Below are 19003 nucleotides of genomic sequence, written 5' to 3'. Positions count from 1 at the left end.
CTTATGCTTTGTCACTTGTAATAAACCTCCTGAAACATGCAGTGCTCAGGGCTTACTCCTGACTCTGAGCTCAGGAATCACTTCTGGCAGACTTGGGGGACCATATGGGATTCCAGGGATGGATCCCAGGTCAGCCATGTGCAAGACTCTAATCATTGTGTTATCTATGCTTCTATTGCTAAACGTTTTAAAAGAGAATTATGTAAAATGGAAAAATTAACCGTACTGACTTAAATATTTTTACTGAAAATTAACTAAGTGGTCATTAACTCCATATACACATAAAAATATTAGATGTCAAAAATTTTTGCTGGAGTAAGTAAAGTTTTAATTTTATTGTCAAGGTAATATTGAATTTCCTGTGTATATATATGTTTTAGGGAAATTAAAACATTTATAAATTAATGTTCTTAAACATTTCCTGAGATCCTTCTTTAATAGTAATTAGAGAGAGTATGTTGGCTGCGTGCAAGGCAAACGCCCTACCGCTGTATAGCACAGTGGTAGGGCGTTTGCCTTGCACGCAGCCAACATGGCTGACCCGAGTTTGATTCCTCCGCCCCTCTCGGAGAGCCCAGCAAGCTACCGAGAGTATCTCGCCCGCACGGCAGAGCCTGGCAAGCTCCCTGTGATGTATGCGATATGCCAAACACAGTAACAACAAAATCTCCAATGGAGACGTTACTGGGCCTGCTCGAGCAAATCGATGATCAACGGGAGGGCATTTACTTTACTTACTTACTAGAGAGAGTATACAAATAGTGCAGGGGTTAAGACACATATCTTGCATATTGTTGACTCTAGTTTTGTTAACACCTCATGTTACCTTGCCCTCCCACCCTCTGAAGATCTGGATGGTTCGAGGTACTGCCAGGGTGGCAGAGGTAATCCCTGGTACCACAAGGTCCGAGTAGCACTGCATTGTTGACCCTTGCATTGAATCACTTGGCCCCATTGGGAGGGGTCACCAGACACTTGTACAACTGTTAAGAAACATGCCAGCACCCAGAAAAGGGTAACTATAGATCGAAGAGGATTAGAACACAATATAGCCTTAAGAATGGCGGTGGTGGAGGTTATCACTCATTTTGTTCACATTTCCAAGGAATGGATAGGGTTGGAGCAATAGCACAGCGGTAGGGCATTTGCCTTGCACACGGCCGACTTGGCCAACCTAGGTTCAATTCCTGTTCCTCTCAGAGAGCCCAGCAAACTACCGAGACCGGCAAAGCCTGGCAAGCTACCTGTGGCATATTCAATATGCTAAACGCAGTCATAACAAGTCTCACAATGGAGATGGTACTGGGCTTGCTCTAGCAAATCGATGAACAACGAGAGGATCGATAGTCCTTAAGAGCTTAGCAGCACGTATTCTAGGTGTATTGCTCCCCCTAGCATGAGTGACAAAAACTAGGCGGTGACCAGTCTCTGTTCTCTTGCTTCATATTGTGGTAAGGCAGGATATTCAAAACATTTCAAAGCTATTTCAAAATTAGAAAGGGTTTTAAATGCTGTATAATATCTACCATACTGACAGCAAACTTGTGTGCTTTTGAACACCACTTAGAAAAGCTGTAGTTTTCTTTCTACAGAGAGTGATGTCAAATAGATAGGACCGATCTTAGTGAGTGTAGGCTGGTGTGGGACCTAGATTTAAAAATAGAAGTGTCCTGACTAATCTGTTATGTTGGCAACAGAACTAAAGACTATAGATTGATGCTTGTGAAGATTCGAGAAAATTAAGACAAGCAAAGACAGATTTTCCTTTCACCACAGCAGTTAAGATGAATCCTTCATTCAGTCAGTACCATAAAAAAGTTTATTTAGATTTTTGGGTATAAATTCACAAATGAAATGTATCTTACTTAAAATAAAAAGTCCTTAAACATCAAACAAGAAAATAAATGCTTTTTTTCCACTGGAAGAAATACAGTTGAGATTTTTCTGACAGTGTTCTCTGTTCTGGGGGAGAGGAAGTTCCTGAGAGGAGGTGGGGAAAGAGGCAAAATAAACTCAGTTCTATAGAGTATTCCTAACAGAACTCTGGCTCTGGCATTTGTCTCTGGAGAAACAGTTGAATTATCATGGACAATTTTGCCAACCATATGTTTTCAGAGTTTTAGCATTTTTAAAAGTTAGATCATATGTTTCCTCTGTTTCATTAATCTCTAATGAGGACTACTTTCACACCAGGTTTTTTTTTTAAGTTGGTGAATTGGATGATCTATTATAAGAATGTACATTCTTGAATAAAAAGGAAGAAAATTAAGCATTATGTTCCCAATGATGTGACACTCAAATGAAGACTCAAGTATTAAAGGAATTAACAAAGGTACTTTATTTTATAGAGAATTTTGCAGTATCCATGCAGAGCACTGAAAAAAGGGACATTCACAGAGGTTACAAAACTCAAGTAACTTGGTAGGAAAAAAAACTGTTCATTGAGAAATAAGAAGAGAATGTAGATAAAGGAGGCAGAATGAGGAAGGGGAAAGCAGGAGGAATGACAGTAAGAGAGCCAGACCTAAATTAGTTTTTGCCTTCAATATATGGACTTCTATTTCAATGAACACTGGGATTTGCTAGAACTGACTGATACTGGCTCTCAGAACAGACTGTGTGCATATATTCCCAACTCTTCTCAGTCAAATCACTTACATCACTTCAAACGACCATAGTGATCTTTGAAAGCATTGGCATTACACAAATCAACAAATATTACAAACAAGATAGCCTTAATCTGTCTACATCTCAGCTACTTGTAAACTAGCTTGCCCTGGTTGACTTTGAAACTCTCAACCAGTATATTAACAAATAGCAATATAATTAAACAGGAACAACTCATGGATTCAATTTAAGATTTCAAGGGGATGGAAGGAGAGGTAATCATGAGGGGAGTCAAGGTTATTTGAAAGGCTAGTTATCATGTTTTCTTTTTTTTTCTTTTCATTAGTGAGACATCATGAGGTACAGTTGTAGACTTACAAATTTTTGTGCTTGGGTTTCAATTATACAATGATCAAATACCCATCCCGCCACCAGTGCCCATTTCCCACCACCACGGATCCCAGTATCCCTCCCACTCCCCATCCCCCCCATCCTATCCTGGCTCTGTGGCAGGGCATTCCCTTTTGTTCTCTCTCTCTTATTGGGTGTTGTGGTTGCAAAAGAGGCAATGGGTCACAACCCTGTTTGGTCTATAGTCTACTTTCAGCATGCTTCTCCCATCCTGGGAGGTTCCTCCCAATACCTTTATTTGGTGTTCCCTTCTCTATCTGAGCTCCCTTTTCCCCTAGCATGTGTGGCTGGCCTCCAAGCCATGGAGCAGAATTCTTGGTACTAATCTTGGCCACTCTTGGGTGTTAGTCTCCTATTTTGTTGCTTTATGTTACCCAGATGAATGCAATCTTTATATGTCTATCCCTTTCTTTCTGAGTCATTTCGCTTAACATGATACTTTCCATGGAGCGATAGCACAGCGGGTAGGGCGTTCGCCTTACAAGCGGCCAACATGGCCGACCCGAGTTCGATTCCTCCGCCCCTCTCGGAGAGCCCGGCAAGCTACCGAGAGTATTCGATATGCCAAACACAGTAACAACAAAGTCTCCAATGGAGACGTTACTGGGCCCGCTCGAGCAAATCGACTATCAACAGGAGGGCCTTTACCTTTACCTTTACCATCTTTTCTAACAGCTACATAGTACTCCATTGTGAAAATGTGCCAACGTTTCTTTAACCAGTCATCTGTTCTCGGACACTCAGTGTTTTTCCAGATTCTGGCTATTGTAAAGAGTGTTGCAATGTTCACTCTTAAAACAACACAGAGAGGTATGTCTAGTGATGGAGATGATTGGAGGAAAAACACCAGGTGTGGGTCAGGGTAACCTCATTAATGTAAGATGTGGGCAGACCTTAGAAGAAAGATTAGGTAGCTTCTCCTAAGATTTCCTGCATTAGCCAGAAGCAGATCATATTTTTTATATAATTTATTTATTTTATTGAATCACTGTGGGAAAAGTTACAAAGCTTTCATATTTAGGTCTCGGTCATGCAAATATCAAACACATTTCCCTTTACCAATACTTATTTTTCACCACGAAGAACCCCAATAAACCCCCACCCCCACCCCTCCCAATGCCTGTGAGGTAGATGAATTCTAGTTAACACTTTATCTTCTTTGACTAGATTCATTGTTTTGATAAAAGATGCACCATTATTATTTAGAGTTTACCCCCCCCCCTCCAATCAGACATGCTGAAAAGGCATTGTGAAATGATTTGCTTTCTACACTGGGTTCAAGAATCAAATGATGTTGCGCGGCCTGCTATTTTACTTATTAACCCTGGAAGTATTTCTATTGAGAGTCAGATAATTAAGAGATTGGTTTCTGTGCTCTGGAGTCGTGGCCGTGCTGGAGAGCCGCTTGTGGGGGGCAACTGGTGACCTCGGTAGGGCGTGAAGGACGGGCCGGAACACCCCCCTTCCCATGAGGTTTTAGTTGCCCCAACACCCCCGGCTCATACCTGCTCTCCACAAGGCTCCCATGTGGCCACCATCTTTCTTTCCAGAAGGGGGGAGGGCGGAAGGGAGCAACACCCTTTCCCCTCCGGGCAGACATGATGGCGTGGATTAACGCATAGTCTGTTCACTTTTCAGAAGCAGATCATTTTTAGCATGTTGAATAAAATGTGTGTTAAGGAGTAGATATCCCAGGGACAAAGGTATTTAGGCTGTGTGTGGGTTTCTTAGTCCTAGCTCTGTGCATCATCCATCATCACCTGAGCCAAGCCAGAGTTACCCCTGAGCACAGTAAGGCGTGACCCCCCTAATCTATCCCCCAAATGTAGAATGAAACATAAATTACAATGTGATTGCTGAAAACTAAGTGAAATATGTAGAGATACTTATCATAAAGAGTAAGCAAGCTTTTCAATTTAGATTCAAATCAATTTTATAAGATCTGTTATCATTGTTGCTCATAGTAACTAACTTCTTTGAGGTATCTCAAATGTGCCAGGTACTGGGCAAATTACTTTGCCTACATTATGCAATTTTTATTCATGAAAACTTATTTGAAGTATGAAACTATTCTAATTAAAAAATAAATTAATATTGAAGATCACTTTACAAAAGCTTCTTTGACTAAAACTAAGAGTTCTATATTCTTTCAACAAAATAGTCATTATTATAAATATGATGCTCAGCAAATGTTTGATGATTTAAATTTAGTTTGGTTACTTGAGCAAAAGAAAATGGGGGATATTATATAGATAATTAATTCAAATTACTTAAAAAATATACACTCCTGATGAAAATAACTATTAATCAAAGTATTCTGTACAAAAGAATGACTATGTTCTAATTAGTTTAAAACCACTGTTTTTAATTATTTATTTAAGAAACAACTTAAGAATATAGTGGAAGTCATGAATCTTTCTCTCATAATAACTCTTGCTGAATGAAATTTTTCCACAAAATTTTGGTTGGCCCACACAAGATTCTCTGAGGTTTCTGTGGACCTCATGTTAGGAAGCTCTGTTGACTTGTGTCTGACATAAATATTTATTTGTCACCATGTAACATCCATCCCTAATATGTGGATAATAATGCCTCCAACAGGATAAAATATTATTCTAACATGGTGGGCAAAAGGTACTATTTTATGTAAAATTTATACTCACATATAGTAGATTAATTTATTTACTATATATCTGTCATATTAACACTTCAAGGAAGAACTGTTTATAAAAGAAAAATGTTCAGAGATTCTTCTTAGAGAAATGATCTTGAAAGATAGGTAAAAAACATCTCTCTATGAAAATTTGTATTTATTTGGCTTTATCATAAATAAGGTATAGAAGTTAAAAGTGAAAGACATTTAAGATGATTTTGGGATATATTAATCTTGCAAATAGCCAACATGGCTGACCCGAGTTCGCTTCCTCCGCCCCTCTTGGAGAGCCCGGCAAGCTACCGAGAGTATCTCGCCCGCACGGCAGGGCCTGGCACGCTACCCATGACGTATTCGATATGCCAAACACAGTAACAACAAAGTTTCCAATGGAGACGTTACTGGTCCCACTCGAGCAAATCGATGAACAACGGGAGGACAATTAATCTTATTTGTAATGCTGAGTATATTATTTCCCATCCTATTTAATATATGGATATACTTTACATCCTTATGAAATCCACTGAAATAGAAAGTTTGAAGGGAAAGTTTATAACACTTGCTAGTGATAAAATTGACAGTTTTAAATTTTATCACCTGCTTGGTTTAAAGTCAAGTCAGCCTGAATAGACTCTTCTTCAAAGACGTACGGATGGACTACAGATTGTGTGTGTGTGGTGTGTGTGTGTGTGTGTGTGTGTGTGTGTGTGTGTGTGTGTGTGGTGGGGGAAGGCCAGCATGACTCATTATTAGGAAAATGCACATCAAGATCACAATAAGATATCAATTCCCATCAGTGACAATAGCCTATACCAAAAGATTAGGACAAATTTGGTAAGGATATGAACAGAAAGAAGCTCTGCTATACTATTGGTTGAAATGTAAATTAGCATAGCTTTTTCTCCAAAGTGGATGGATATCATATGGATACTGATTAAAAAATTAAATGGTTCATAAGGTTAAATGATGCCATATGGTATAGTAATATAATTCCTAAGCTAAAGGAAATAAAATATAGAGGAAATAAACATCCTAATTTGAAAAGATGCTTGCAAATCTATGTTCCTACAGCATTACTCAGAATAGCCAAAATAAGGACTCAACCTAAATGCCTGTCAACAGATGAGTGGATAGTCCTGGTGAATAAATTAATGAAATATGTCTCTGTAATTTAGCAAGATAAAATTGCAAGTTTTGTAACAGAATAGATTAGATGAGATGATTTTTCAAGTAAAATAAGTATGGAAGTAAAAGATCAATAGATGGTTCCACTCAAATATAAAATATAGTTAAGCAAACAAATGAACTTGCAAAAACAAAAAAATCGGTAAAAACCATAGTGATTACTGGTGGGAAAGGAGAAATGGATATGAGGGATGACTCTGGAAATTTAGTGGCTATCAAATTTAACTCTATTGAATAATAATACATTTAAATATCTTTTTTTAAATTTGAAAATATCTTCAAAATTTACAGTGACTTTTGAGGACAAGGTTTGTAACTTACTGGTAGAGAACTTGTCATGCTTGTGTGAGCTCCTGGATTCAAACCCTGGCACCACAAAATGAAAAAAAAAGTCACAGTGAGTCTCTATGAAGATAATTAAAGATGTTTAAGTGACTTAACATTCAAATGTTTTTAGTTATAATTTTAAGACAATTTGACCCTTTCAGAAAGAATATGCTGTTAATGTGAAAGCAACCTTATAAGGCCAAATAGCTAATTTAATGACTGGAGTGTGTGCTCTGTATGAAGAAGGCCTATGTTTAATCCCCATCACCATGTGGTTTTCCAAACACCACTGGGAGTGATCCCCCAAGCACAGAGCTGGGAGTAGACCCTCAGTGCCACCAGGTGTGGCAAAAACAAAAAAGAAAATTTATTTTATAGATCATTAAAGCTCTAAAATTCATATATAACAATTTGTTCTCTTGTATAAGCAAATTCTCACATGAAATTCCCACTGAATAAAATGGTGCCTGTTTAATTACAAAGGCTTAGAAGAACAGAGTTCATCTGGTTTGAATTTCTGACTCATCATATAGCTCATCATGTCACCAAGTCTATTGGTTAAAAAATATGAGTATCCTAATATAAATTTTTTGATGTATAAGAGAAATGAATCACCATACTAATTGTTTATTCTTAGATACATTCTGATTTTTCTAAGATGTGCAATATTTTTTTCTTATACTCCAATCTTATGGTACATTTCTAATCTTCTCTAATTACTTCAAAAAGTCCATATCACAAAAATCAAGATAATGGAGACCAATTTGTGTTTTACCATTGCTAGGGTAAAACTCTCTGTGCAGATAAATGCTGTATGCTTCTAAGAGTAATGATTATATTCTAAAATTTTCTGGCAATCTACTTATTTCTAGGGAAGGACCTCAAGCAATATGTGAGCAGTTTAATTGGAAAAGGATTATACTATCTCACTTGTCTTGGGATGTAGAATCTGTGTACTTTGAGTCATTTTCCATCAAAAGCAATTATTTGAGGTCAGTATTGTTAGATTTCTCATTTTAAATTTTCAGGTTTCAACAACTAATGAATGATAAAAAAATATTTTTAACCTGATATTCTCGAATTAGCCACTATTAACTTAGGGTATTAGTTAAGTAAGACCATGACTTAATGGTGCTGGGTCATGGTTTTTGACACTATGATAAGGAAATCGATGAACAATGGGAGGACAGTGCAACAGTGCTACAGTGCTACATAGTAATTTTACTTGGAGATAAAAATTTGAACTCCATCTGGAATTGAGAAATAAAAATTACCTAATCAATTCTCTATTCAGAGAAAAGTTTAACTCCAATATTAGAACCAAGTTGTCATACATTTTATTCATGAAGATTTGTGGTTGAGAGAAATGAAAGCATGGTTAGGGGTTCTGGAGCATTCAAATCTACTCATTCAATATTATTTGACTTCTACTAGTTATTCCTAAATTTAGATATTTGAGGGCTGGAGCGATAGCACAGCGGTAGGGCATTTGCCTTGCACCCAGCCAACTTGGCCGACCTGAGTTCGATTCCTCTGTCTCTCTCGGAGAGCCTGGCAAGCTACTGAGAGTATCTCGCCCACATGGCAAAGCCTGCCAAGCTACCCGTGACGTATTCGACACGCCAAACACAGTAACAACAAGGCTCACAACAGAGACGTTCCTGGGCTAGCTCAAGAAAATAGATGAAAAACGGGAGGACAGATAAGGAAACAGCCCTGTATTTCACAAAATCTAAAGAAGTATTAGCAGTTGAGAGAAAGAACAACTCTCAAAATGTGTTCTTTGTTCTACAACCAAAGATAATGATAATTTTTTAATTTCAAAGATATCATGTGATGCTTTTAAGATGCTTCTGGCATCTAAACACCTGACTCTAACCTTGAAAAATTGCTTTATGGATTTGAAATTTTTATTATCTTGGAACTAAGAAGATTCTGAGGAACAGAATTTCTAAATCATGGGACAGACATGAATATTGACTGGAAAGATAAATTATGTAGTATGCACATATGCACATATACATACAATGTTAACATCAAATGACAAATATAAGGGAGGACCTAGTTTATTTGGTAAGGCATGAGTCTAACTGCGGTGCTATGAGATACTTCACAATTCTCTAATAGTTGATGATTATTTAATAACTAGAGGTGAACAGATTTCAGCGTTAGCCTGAACAAAGGCATGTGGTTTATATCTAATGATATTTTCAGCAAAATTAAATTATTAGATCAGAGAATGGTGAAGATGGAAGGTGGGTAAGGTAGGTGAAGAGACCAATTGTAAGATGACAAAAACTACCTTTTGATGATCATGTTGTTGTATTACAGGTTTCAAACTATAATTTTGTATAACATAAACTCATCATGTTATGAAACCATTATTTCACTATACATTTATTTAAAAATAATGTTTTCTTTTTGCCTTATGTGTTAGTCATTTTAACCTGATACCCACTCATTTCTAAATGCATGTATTTAAATAAAAATAGTCTTAATGAAAATAATGATAATGATAGTTTTGTGTACTGCAGGAATTAAAAATGCAATAAAAATCAAAAGGTTTGGGTTTTGAAAAATTTTGCTTAAATTCTAATCTCTGAATTTAACATAATTTAACATAAATGAATAAGAAAAACATAACATATAAATCTTTTATATCACATAAGATGTAGTTAACTACAGGTTAATGCTAAAGAAGGCTGAATATTTGCATAAATTATTATAAAAGGCAAGTTCTTTCATATATGCTGTTCCCATAGTTTATTAAAGTGAGACTACTTGAAACTATTCAGGAATTGAGAGTATATTACTCAGGAAATCAAAGGACTGAGGAAGAAATACTGTATAATAGAAGTTTGATTTCAGTCTTTTAAGCAAAGTATCTATTATGGCTCACTCCTGTTTTAATTAAATATCTCTTTTAAGTATCTAACCATATGTCATTAATCAAACTAAATTGTGCAAAAACTACTTAATTCCTGGAGGCACATTTATGGATAGGCCACATAGCAAGTGTCGAAATAATATTTTAACATGTAATAAGGCTACAAAATAATGAATAATGAAATCCATTTGCCCCTTAAATCTCAGCCGTAGTAATATTTTTCTTCTTTTACTTAAAAAATATCTGAAGATAGTCATACGTGCTTTAATAGTTTTGACATGCTACAGCTATAATTGTCTCTAATTTCTTTAATGATGTATCTTGAAAAGTTACAAATTATATATAATAGCTTAGTTTTGTAACTGAGCAGTAATATAATTTGGGAAAATTATTTTTTGAATAACAAATGTCATAATTTAGCATAATTTTGAATTATTTTATATTTTCAAATCTCACAGGAAGTCTTATTCAAAGTTTAAATCTTGGGACACATTTTAAAAATAATCAGTAATTTATTAAAAATTTTATAAGAAGAATGGTCTAATTGTTCTATTCCCATAGAACATTACTTGTGGGCTGATTACTTTTGAGGTATAAAGAGTAAGTCAATTGTTACTCAATAGCATACTTCCGTGGGTATTTTCTTGTCACTTATTTTGCTCACCTACTATTTTAATTGAATTTTAGTGAGTTTCATTATCCAGAAAGGAAGAAAAACTAAATGCCTAGGAAACATAATGATTGCTCTTAGAATTTAATTCTTAAACATTAATTTTAGAGATCCCAAGAAAATAGGTACACCAACTCTCTCTTTTCAATCACATGAAGAAAATGACCCTATGAAAGATTAAATTTGGTGTGGGGAAGAAAGGCAAATTCAAACAAACAACTCAAGATAGCAACAAAACAAAAACAAATCCTTGTATATGTTACTATGAATAGTTTATCATGGAACTGGTGAGCTCTCTCAAAAAACTGGATAGTTTTGTTGAATTTTTTTGTGTGATATGAATGACCTTAATGAGTTTGACTGTGCTTTAGACAACTTTCTTAAATACATCTGTCCAATTGATTTTCATAGGAAAGCTAGAGGTAAAATGAAGAAATAGCAACAGAAATTCTTTGTCCAAATTCTCAGATGTTTTTTCTTTTGCTGGGAATTGAGGCTGATTTCTCCCACCCAATTTTTCAGTTGAAGTTTTAACCCTCCGGTATTTTAGAACATGACTACAGTTGGGCACAGCCTTTAAAGTGGCAATTAAGTTCAAAGATTATTTGTGTTAGTTCTAATCAAGAATGGCAGAGCGCCCTTATAAGGAACATAACTTTACACAATACAAGTACAGAGGAAAACCTTTAGGAGATTTATAGAAAAAAAAAGTCATTTACAGGTCAAAGAAAGAGGCCTCAGAAACTAATAATGCTGAGAATCGGATCTTAGACTGACAGACTCCAAGCTGTGAGAAAACAAACTTTTGTTGTTTAGACGCCTCAGTTTGTGGAAGTTGCTTATGGTGGCCCTAGCAAACAAGCAATATAAGACAATTCTTTTTGCACCTTTGATAAAATACTTTTGAAGCTTTGCATACTTGCTACCCTTTGGCATTTCTATGCTATGCAGTTGCCTTAGCTAGAATGATTAGCTAGAAAAGATAGAATTTTATTATGAATAAAGGCTTTTTTTTCAAGAAGGGAGAAAGATACAACAATAAAGAAAGAGCTATGAAGGGTCCTTCCGACCTATATCTTGAACTGTGCCATTTGTTTGGACATTTCTTTCACTTTGAAAAGGTTAATTACTCTTCTTTCTGCTCCACAGTGGCACAGGCTACCATGATGAGGATAAAAAAATGGAATTAAAAATTCCATAAAAATGAGTTATAAAGCACTGCAAAGTGCCTAGATAAAATAATGTTAATAAATGTTGGTATTCCCATCTGTGTTCCCTGATCCTTTAAAGAAATATTACAAAAACTAATAAATAACCTTAAATTTTGATATATATTGCTAAAATTATTATATAATATGAATGATTTATTTAAAATTCTTTTTTCTAATAAAGGGTGTTTGATATTCTCAATCTCTTTATTGGTGAGCTTACACATGTGACTAATGTTACAGTTGTTTAATATTTATAATAGGATCATAGATTAATTTTTATATTTTGTGAAATTTATATCAAGAATGCTTTAGTTATGATATAGTTACCACATACAAAACAATGATTACTATGCCTGATCTTCTGCTTGCTGCTCTACCATCCCAGATGAGGCTTCTCTGGCTGACATCACTGGGCCTATTCCAGAGTGGGAGGCAGAGCCTCTCCCTGCCAGGTAGGTCCCAGCAGCCTCCAAACTGACCTGCACCTTTTTAAGAGCCCTATCACTACTCTTAAAGCAACATATGCACTCAAATGACATGCTTCTCACAGTTATTCTTCCTGTCATTCTCTGAGGAGAAAGAGAACAATCTCCAGCTTAATCCTCAGAATCTTTAAGGGAAGGTAACTAAAAAGGTTCACTCCCCAGTATAGCAAGAACACTAGAAAACCAATGGGGGAAACACATAGAATCCTACCAAGCTCAGTGAACATGAACTTGTATCCCTAAAGGCACAATACTAGTAAATCCTCAGACAGTGTCTTTAGTGACACTATAAGGAGGATGTTCATGAGTCCAAAGAAAGAGTAGCGCAGGTAGTCAGCAAAGTACAAGACCCATGAGAGTAGAAATAAAAAAAACTAACTACAGTCAGAAATAACAGAAATGAAGAACATAGTAGGTGACATGAAAATGTCTACAGAAGCTCTGAACAGCAAAACAACAGAAGTTGAGAAAAAGATCAAGAAGCTACAAGATGATAAGGAGGAAATTCGTAGGAAACAGCAGAAGGTGGGAGAAAGTCTGAAATGAAATGAACAGAATACCAGAGAACTATAAAATGAACTCAAGAGAAACAATATACGAATCATTGGAGTCCCTGAAGAACAGGAAGGCAAATGTAATGAAGAAACAAGAGTTAAAGAAATTATCATAAGACTTTCACAGAGTTGAGGATTACAGGCACCGAGATCCAAGAGGCCTGAAGGATCACAGTGAAAATAGACCAAATTAGACAAACTCGAAGACACATTATATCCCAAATAACAAAAATCCAAAGATAGAGACAGAATATTGAATGTGGCACGATAAAAAAGGAGAAGAAAGCAGATCTATCAAATGAGACTATACACTGGAAGAATATGGAAGAATATTATACAAAAACTCAATGAAGTGAACAACTCACTAAAAATACTCTTTCCAGCTACATTATTATTCAGATTTTGAAGATACTATACACTATGGATAGGCAACAGCTTAGGGAATTCATAGGCTAAAAATCATTTTTGCAAGAAGCATTAAAAGAGCTCCTTGAACAGACACGAAAAACTTCCCATCAAGTGGCATTGAGTATGGCATTCACTAATGGTGCATTGGTTGTTCTCTAAGAGACTAAGAAAAATTAAAAACATAAAAGGAGCGATAGCACAGCGAGTAGGGCGTTCGCCTTACAAGCAGCCAACATGGCCGACCCGAGTTCGATTCCTCAGCCCCTCTCGAAGAGCCCGGCGAGCTACCGAGAGTATTCGATATGCCAGACACAGTAACAACAAAGTCTCCAATAAAAATTAATCATCACAAATTCTCTTTTATTAATTTATTTTCTAATAATATTATTTGCCATTTCCTTTAAGTTTTATTGAACCAAGTAATATGAATTAAATTGGTTATATGTCTGCCAAGAGAATAGGAGGGAATCTGGGGATATTGGTGAAGAAGAGGGGACATTGGTGGTGGGATTGGTGTTGGAACACTATAAGTTTGAAACAACTCTATAATAAACGGTTTTGTAAATTATGGTGCTGCAGTATTTTCTAAAAGGAAAAAAAGCCTTGTCATTATTTACTGAATTTCCAATTCAGGTCACCAATTCTTAATCATTATAGACATGTAGAATAGACTCATCTTAGGTATCTATATACAGCAACATTGGAGGTGATTTTTCAATGTGCTTTATGAAAAAAATGTTTTAAAATAGACTTAAAATACTGTTTTTATAAAATTACACAGACTATATATTCATACATTTGGGGCTTGGATTTGGGAAACATCTGGCTGTGCTCAGGGCTTATTTCTGACTGTGTAAAAGGATCACTCCTAGTGGTGCTCAGCGGGTCACATGACTGCCAGGGATTGAACCACAGTCAACTGCATGCAAGGCAAATGCTCTACTCACTGTACTACTTCTTGCCTCCCGTGTATTTTAAACATTTTACTAAAAATATTTATATATGACAAACTATAGACTAACGGATTCTGGAAACAATTACTGAAATCCTCTCTCTCCTAATCATGGCTCTACATTAAAATTTACTATGATGTTCAGTAAATATTAGGTATAAACTTGTTACCTAAATGAATGATTTGATTTGATATGTGTATGAATTAATAGACTTTATAAATTAGATTAAATATATAGTATAATAATATATATCACAAAAGGTGGTTTAGTATAATGGTTAAGATAGAAATTTTGTTTTACTATTTAGTTGTTCCAATTACTAGAAAGTTTATTACACTTATTGGGTAAAGAAATAATTTTCTTCTTAAAGTACCATGCTTAAAATAATCTATGCCTTGTACAGTACCATTATATGTCTTGAGTAACTTCCAGAAAGTTTCTTTATGAAAGTATATACTCACAGTATTAATAATTTACATTCATTGTTGTATTGGCTGCATCTTTTATTCCATACTTAAATTACTTGGTTGATTTGAGAAGACATGTTCTGATTTCTATTTCTCTCTCCACAATTATATTTAATTAGAGGGATAGATATATTTTTACAGATTACTGGGGATAAATAGAACCTAAAATTAATTTCTTAATAAATAAATAATAAATAACTTATTTAAATAATAAATAAAATAAATTATAAACAAATAATCAATAAATTAATTATTTTATCGTTGGAATATATGGAATTTTTTTTCACTTTTTTTTTTATTAGTGAAACACCATGAGGTACAGTTGTAGATTTACAAATTTTTGTGCTTGGGTTTCGTTTATACACTGATCAAATACCCACCCCTCCACCAGTGCCCATTTCCCACCACCATGGATAATATTCCCCCCATTCCCCCCATCCCACCCTGCCACTGTGGCAGGGCATTCCCCCCTGTTCTCTCTCTTTTTTTGGGTGTCGTGGTCAGCAAAAGAGGCATTGAGTGGCAAACATGTTCAGTCCATAGTCTACTTTCAGCCTGCATCTCCTCTCCTGGGAGTATCCTTAAAATTCCATCACAATGGTGTTTCATAAAGGAGAAATATCAAAGAAATCTTTGAAGATGTTGTACAACCAATGATTTTCATTGCTTGATATTAAAAATGCAGTTACTATGTCTAGAATAATATTTGATATTATATTTATGGACAGTGCTGCAGTGCTATTATATTAATATTTTCCTGCTTAATGCTAAAAACATATGAGAAAAATGTGATTGCTACCTGTTTAATTTTGACTACTTTTTGTATGTGAATTTGAAAGTTACTGAATATCTTGATGAACAGTATGACAGAAGCCGCTAGAAACTTAAAAAAAATTGTAGTGGCTTTATTATATGTGATGTTGAAATATTGTAATTGCCCCAATGCTCAATTATTTAATTAACTTATTATCTTTAGTTAATATCCACAAATTTTCCCCTGAATTTTTTATTTTTTTCCCCTTTTAATTTTTCTTTTTTTCTCATTCCCTCACTCATCTTTGAATGAAAGTGCGGTCGCATAGAATTTTTCACAAAATCAAATGTATATAGAATAAATTATAATCATATGTTTGTGAAAATATAAGTAAAGTAATAATCAGAGAAATAGCTGATAGTAGTAAATAGATTCCAGAATTCTATGTATTTACTCAAGTTGAGTGACATATTTGTAGTGGTTAAGAGTAAAACAACACTATATCCCCCCCCTCCCGTTGATCATCAATTTGCTCGAGCGGGCCCAGTAACGTCTCCATTGGAGACTTTGTTGTTACTGTGTTTGGCATATCGAATACTCTCGGTAGGGCGTCTGCCTTGCACGCAGCCAACATGGCCAACCCGAGTTCGATTCCTCTGCCCCTCTGGGAGAGCCCAGCAAGCTACCGAGAGTATTCGATATGCCAGACACAGTAACAACAAAGTCTCCAATGGAGACATTACTGGGCCCGCTCGAGCAAACACTATATCATTCATATAAATTTTATTGTTCATGAGAGGGTTGGAGCGATAGCACAGCTGGTAGGCCATTTGCCTTCCTCTGCCTTTGATTCCTCTGCCCCTCTCGGAGAGTGCAGAAACCTACCGAGAGTGTCTCTCCTGCACAGTAAAGCCTGGCAAGCTTCCCCTGATGTATTTGCTATGCCAAACACAGTAACAATAAGTCTCACAATGTTACTGGGCCCGCTTGAGCAAATCAATGAACAATGGGAGGACAGTGACAGTGACAGTGTACTTGAGAAACACCATATTCTCAATTAGGTTAATTTTTCCAGGAATTAATTTTTTACACAAAAACTTTACAGAAGTCATCACATAATGTTTCAGACAATTCACCTAGCTGCATTTTAAAATTTCTGTCTTTTATCTTTTAGAACACATGAAAATTAGTTCCAGGCAGTTCTAATTAAAAGTTGTCTTTTTTACATTATAAATAATCCTTCTATAATTTTTAAAAATTATGTAGCAGAAAAAAACATAATGTATGTTTTTTGTTTTTATGCCACCCCAAGAATATTTTGAAGGGACACTTTTTTGTGTGTTTGTTTCTTTGTTTCACTTTAGAAACTCATTTATTTTCCATCATCCTTTTTTTTCTCATTTTCCATTTGAGTCTAGAAGAACAGCTTAAGACCACTTGGCGGTGGTTCCAACCCATTCAGTGGCCTGAGCAGTGAGAGTTGCAGACCAGTCTTCTGTGGCAGGCTGAGCACTCCAAACTTCAGTAGAGAACTGCTGAATGAGCACAGAGGGCACCTTGCACCCCTTCAGACCAGTCTGCAACCTCAGGCTGAGTCGTGGGAAACTCTGGAACTGAGGCAGTCCATTCACCCTGGAATTCCTCCTTAGTCACGGCCTTCTCAGCAGCAGCCTGTTCTTCCTTTTCAATCTCCTCAGGATCTCTGTAGAAGTAGATATCAGGCATGACCTCCCATGGGTCTTCCCGGGAGATGGTGCCTCACATGCACAGAACCTCCTGGGCTAGCATCCACCACATGAGACCCACAAAGTGAAGCTCCCTTGTTGTTGCAAGGGATGATAATGTCCACATAGATCAGAAGAGAGTCTGTGTTACACAGAGCAATGGTAGGCAGGTTCAACGTAAGACACCTCTGTGAGGGCCTGGTGGTCAGCCCTGGGACCAGAAGTCTCAGCTCCCAGAAAACCGCCTGGATTTGGTTGGTGAAAGTTCCATGAGTGAAGCGGCCAGCGGTTGGAGTGGCACCCCTGGCAGCAGCGAACTTCAGCACAGCACAGTGTTCCTGGATGAGATCACACTGACATCAGCTGGGTTTTCAATGGCAACAATGGCATGAGCTGCCAGCTGAAGCTTCTCCCAGATTCTCTTCAAATTTATGATGTAGATGCCATCACTTTTCCTTTTGTAGATGTACTGCTCCATCTGGAAGTCCAGGTTGGTGCCACCTAAGTGGGTGCCTGCTACAAGGAATTTGAGGCCATCCTTCTTCCTTCATCTGCAGGACATTGAGGGCTCTGGACATTGTGGAATTTCCCTTTAAGTTACAATAGGAATTGTGAACAATGCCGTATGAATCCCTTGCTGGGCAGCGCAGAAAGCTTGAAGGGACGCTTTGAAACATGCTTCTCCATTTCTGCAAAATAGTCTAAAATCGTAGAATGATTTAGAATTACTGACACCTATTATAATTGGTTTCAATTTCACTCCCCCCCTTTACTTTCTGGGCCACATGAGGTGGTGTCAGAGCTTATTCCTGACTCTAAGATCAGGGTCACTCATGGCAGTGCTGATGAGATCATACGTGGTGTAGAATATCCAACCTGGGTCAGCTGCATATGCGGGGGCAGTTGGTGGGTATAACTGCCTAGCTACTGGAAGATGGGGGATCTGGGTGGAGGAAGTCCAGTCCTGATTGGAGCAGGCTTGGAGATCTCAGCCCTGGGTCGGCACACCTGGGTTCCTCTGCCAGTTCCTTCATGCATGAGACTCGTCCTAGTGTGTGGAGAGTGGTCTGAGCATGGCTGTGGCTGGGTTCCGGAGGTCTTCAGCTGCCAGGGCTCTGCTGGGGCAGAAAGGGAAACTCAACCCATTCCCCTCTAAGGGGTCCTGGTGAGGACAGCCAGGTGCAGGGGCAGGATACTCTGCTTACTATTTCTCTAGCCGCAAGATTTCTTCAGAGTCTTTTGTTACTGCCATTCATGTGTGCGTGCATGTGTGTGTGTGTGTGTGTATATATATATATAAACATATATACATACATATATATTACCCAATGGAAGAACTCATGAAACTAGACTATATCCTTATATTTAACATGGCCTTTAGACATCTTATTTTCCATAATAACGGTTTTTCTTTATTTTTTATTTTTTGGGGGAGGAAGTGCACAGTCAGCTTCGCTCAGGGCTTACTACTGTCTCTGCATACAGGGATCACTCCTGGTAGGGATTGAGGGACCACATCATGTACTAGGGAATCACCACTTGACAATGTGCAAGGCAACTGCCTTACCCAATGTACTATCTCTACAGCCCCCTAGTCCAGTCTTTAAGAATGGTTAGAACTGCATGCTTTGGTTGACTAATAAAATGGAATATAGTGATAAGTTACAAAAGAGATGTAAGAAGTAGTAAGTCTATGTATATCTTACA

At 36.9% G+C, this 19003-nt stretch overlaps 1 non-coding gene and 1 pseudogene across 1 annotated transcript; both read right to left on the bottom strand.

The window, feature by feature from the left end:
• Positions 1-1043: 1043 nt before the first annotated feature.
• LOC130021480 (small nucleolar RNA SNORD116) lies at positions 1044-1135 on the bottom strand. Its single transcript, XR_008792179.1, has one exon. It is a non-coding gene; the product is annotated as a small nucleolar RNA SNORD116 (small nucleolar RNA).
• Positions 1136-16999: 15864 nt separating this feature from the next.
• LOC130021427 (40S ribosomal protein SA-like) lies at positions 17000-17874 on the bottom strand (annotated as a pseudogene).
• Between the last annotated feature and the right edge of the window lie 1129 nt (positions 17875-19003).

Source organism: Sorex fumeus, unplaced genomic scaffold (assembly GCF_029834395.1).
Source record: "Sorex fumeus unplaced genomic scaffold, SorFum_2.1 ptg000015l, whole genome shotgun sequence".
Classification (NCBI taxonomy): Eukaryota; Metazoa; Chordata; class Mammalia; order Eulipotyphla; family Soricidae; genus Sorex; species Sorex fumeus.
The sequence above is the reverse complement of the archived record's forward strand: the minus strand, read 5'-3'. Positions and strand labels throughout refer to the sequence as shown.